Here is a 4,150-nt window from a genome sequence, read left to right as displayed (position 1 = left end):
ATTAAGACACTTATGATGGGCAGCCAGGTTTTCCTACTATACTGTTTTTTACATGCTCCTACGTTCTTTCCTTTTTAAAAATTAACGGGTGCTTGAAATAGGTGCTCAATTTTGCTCTTGAATTTATCCTGAATTTATCTGAATTTATCTTGAATATGGGGCACTAGTTGAGTTAAAATTCTTGAACGTTTTACAGCGCTGCAGATCAATAATTGAACAAAACATGATGTAAGTCAGTGTTTTAGCCTTACGCATTACAAGAGCTAAGAACCTATCAATTACATACACAAGTACAAAATAACTATGAGAAACTGGGCATACATACAGATATAATAGCAGGAGATGTTAAGAATTCCAAGAGAAAGGAAATATTAAAAAGTGGGTACTAAAAACATGTAACTTATAACAGGAGTATTTGCCAAGAATCCTGAAGAGCAAATAGAACATGAAGCCCAGAGAACACTCCATGCCAATATTTGCCTATGATTCAACAAGTGGGCACAGCTGGCGATGCTGTTTGGATAGATGGCAGCCGAGGTACAGCTGCGAAATAGGTGAAACACATAGAAGGGTCACCAAACATTGAATAGTGGGGCACAACAGGTTGCCTTGATCCCTGGCATCCTCTGACATCGACGCGTGGAGTCTGATTATGGCATCCTTTCCAAGAGGCCTGGCTCAAGTGTGTGGCCCAGCTCGGGTAAAATTTCGCAGCAACCTGAAACACAGAAGCCCACACCTATAAACACCAAAATATTCTTCACCATAGGACAAATCTGAATCTTACCATCTACACATAGCAGATAATGAAAACAGACACAGGTCACCTGACTGAAGGTAAATAAATGTGCAAAAAGTATAAATAAATGTAAGGAACTACTTATAGGATGGAATGCTTGTCATTTTGTCTTGTGTGAATCAATAATTTCACCTTGGCGTAATGTCAAGTGTATGTTACTTGGCCCTCCGTATGCCCCATTTCTGTAAGAAGGCTATTGCATGCCAACTGTCCCCCCCCCCCAACCTAGCCCTCGACCATTTCGGATTTCCTTTTGAAAATTGGAGGCCCTACAATATCAGACGAATTATCATTTTGTGAAATATTTCCAGGTGAAACATTTTTTTACTGGTGTAAGTTCGATGTGAATTTTGTTCTAAGGCACCGAAAGGCATAGCCAAGATACCGGTTTCTTCAATGTGAGAGCAGAACAAGTTTTTCTCTGGAGAATGAAGAGGCCTTACACTCTAAAAACTAGGGAGAGTATCGCAGGAGTGAAGGGGCCGATTTACTCTTCAATGCATTGTTTTACTCTCGCAAAACGACGGGGAGAGTGAAATGCATTGTTCACTCTATCCGCATCGAGAGAGTGAAATGTTATTTCTACTCTGCCCGTCTGAGAGAGAGTAGAATGCCCGTTCCACTCTCGCAGGAACAGAGAGCAAAACGTAGTATATACTGCTGCTTAAACTGCATGATGCTGGTTGGGAACATGGCGATGTATCGCTCACGCAGGTAGAGCAAAGAGCGCATCGTTTTTCTTGTAAGAGAAGAGTCATCCAGTGCGCAAACTGGTGCGGAGATCAGCGCACTACTTTTTGTTTCGGAGTCGCCCCCACCGCGCGCCCGCGCAACATCGCGGAACAGCACAGCGCCGGAGAAAGGCGATCCGTTCAGCGGGCAGGCCCGGGCAGGCGGCGCGCGCCAAGGCCATCCAAGAAAACTCTTGTGCCAGCCACGTTTCACCGCCGCGAAAAGAGGACAGTCGTTCATCGTTCGTTGGATTGAACAACAAATACTCCACGGTAAGTGATTTCTAACTTACGTGGCACATTCTGCGTATATGACATGCTATCGCCAGGCAGTCATCGCGTAGTTAAGCCTGTTAAGCCGCCGCGATTGCCAACGGACTAAAGGTATGCGTGCTGCGTCATTCGATATCAATAGAAAAAGCCAGTCGTCACGATGACTGCATGTGATTTTATCACTTGCCGCAATCCGTGAGAGCTTTCAAAATCGCAAACGCTCAGGGAAGCACGGTGTGTTCAATAGTGAGACGCGGCGTCGCATAAAAAGGTTTCTTCACCAGCCCATGATTCCGTGCCAATGCCGATCGTGCTTAGCGTGTGTTTCATGTGTTTGAATTTATTCAGTTTTGCAGTCTATGGTGTGCGGATCGCTGTTTAACTAAGGAGTTACATAACAAAAGGCGTCAGCTTGTTGGCGGCATGCTTTCGTTATATTAAGGCGCGCGCTTGACAGTGTGTTTTGCCCATAGGTAATCTGCGGCCAGTGAAATTACGTGCAGCGCTAGCGCCTGTTAGAAATTTGCCGCAGGCATACAGCTGCACGCTGCGTGAGGTCAGTGTGGCGCGTAATGTTAAACTGCCTGAATACGCATGGGGAATTGTTGCTTTGCGCTGAATAAGACACCTTTTTTGCCAATGTATTGGTGTGAATTTATGTCAGATTTTGTGTCTCGTGTTGCGGTTTCCGAGCACGGTGCGAATGTGAACAAGCGCGTTGTGTATGGACTCGGTGACTGGTCAAGGGGCGAGTTATGCACTGGAATCGAATACAGTGGCTACTGTTGTAGGATTACAGTGACAGGGACCTTCTACATTATTGCTATTGGCTCGGTCTCCACGTTTGTTGTTTTCGATATGCCTGTGCATTTCCTAGTATGAGTTGGGACTTAAAAATTATATCATATGAACGGCTAAATCAACCTTCCTCTGTGGGATCCAAGCGTAAGCTGTGCATTTTGCTATTGCAGGCCAGATTGAAATGTATTTACCATCTTGTTATTTTTCGTGGAGAAATGAAGTATCAAAGCAAAATGTTACCTTGCAGTTTACCAGTCGTTTGTCATGCACAAACTATAAGTTGGTCTAATAAACTAATAACGTTCGTCTAACTGAAGCTTTTACATGCCTTCAAGTATGTAAAATGCTAGATTTCAAACTGCAGCAAGAGTCGAGTCCGTCAAAAATGAACCCCACTGCGTACCTCATAAATGGAAATAAGTTCATGCTTTTAGAAAGCTTAGATACAAGCCGCAGTGAACTGTTTCTTGTCATTCTTGAAATGTGGGTAAGCTTGCCGTAAACAGGGCTTGCTACCCCTTCTTATAATCACACCCAGTAATATCCATTGAACTAGATGACCATATTGTCATGCCTACTGAAAATATGATCCTCAAATTATGGCTTGAGCAGTGTCATAACCAGAAGGGGGGGGGAGGCACAGTGGGCGCGTGCCTAGGACGTGTCACAAGCGGTGTTTGTGACACATCTGAATTCGTCATACAGCTTTGCACTCTTTACTTTTCGGCAGGTTACATAAAAACTACATGCTTCACTGTTCAGTTAAATAACTGCAGATTTGAGCACTTCATATCGTAATCAACTTCAAGTGCAGCATAAGCAGAGCCTACAGAATTCGGTCTCATAAGTTTGACGGGTTTCTTTAAAGGTGGTTCACCTCCTTTTCATGTCATGTCGTGTCATTCTTCTAGCACCACATTTGCATTATTGTTGGCCACTTGTGTATGCCGAGTGTAGTCTTTATACATTTAACTCCACTAGCTATGTTCCCTTTACTTTGGCGGCTGATTTCTTTTGTTTTAGATAAGCCAAAGAGCCTAAATTCTCTTCAGGAATTATATTTATTCATAACGTTAGAAATGAGATGCAGACAATACCACCATTACTCACTCCCCTAGAGGAGGGGATGCGTTTACGAAGTGTGCCAACGATGACCAATATTTTATTTTTCCTGATTTTTGTAACACTGGTGCTGGACTGAGTCCTAACGGCCAGTTTTCTTTTTTCTTTCCTTAAGTCAAAGAATTTAAAAGTGGTATTGAAGTTGACTATTACAGTCATTTACATGTTTCACTTCTATTAGTGTACAAATACTTAGCGCTAAGGCTTCTTAGTGCCATGACCTTTTTCCTTGATTGTTTTTAGATGGTTTCACAATATTTCCTGATGTTCATTTGCGCGCACATTGTTTTTCAGGCACCCGTTTTATAAAACTCAAGAAGGCAGCTGCAAGGAGAAAATGGTGTCAAGGAGCCAGCTCAGCACGACTCCACATGGTGCGGAGGAGCGTACTCCAAAGCATCAAAATGTGTTGCCATGCAATTTG

At 43.3% G+C, this 4,150-nt stretch overlaps 1 long non-coding RNA gene across 1 annotated transcript in view; it reads right to left on the bottom strand.

Moving 5' to 3' along the window:
- Positions 1-492: 492 nt before the first annotated feature.
- LOC125943755 (uncharacterized) overlaps positions 493-4,150 on the bottom strand; it is a 9,522-nt gene continuing 5,864 nt past the window's right edge. Inside the window, exon 3 of the long non-coding RNA XR_007465877.1 lies at positions 493-718. This is a non-coding gene — a long non-coding RNA (uncharacterized LOC125943755). The remainder of the gene's footprint in view (positions 719-4,150) is intronic.

The sequence above is a fragment of the Dermacentor silvarum genome, chromosome 3 (assembly GCF_013339745.2).
Source record: "Dermacentor silvarum isolate Dsil-2018 chromosome 3, BIME_Dsil_1.4, whole genome shotgun sequence".
NCBI classification, from domain to species: Eukaryota; Metazoa; Arthropoda; class Arachnida; order Ixodida; family Ixodidae; genus Dermacentor; species Dermacentor silvarum.
Note: the sequence above shows the minus strand (reverse complement) of the source record. Positions and strands in the feature narration are given on the sequence as shown.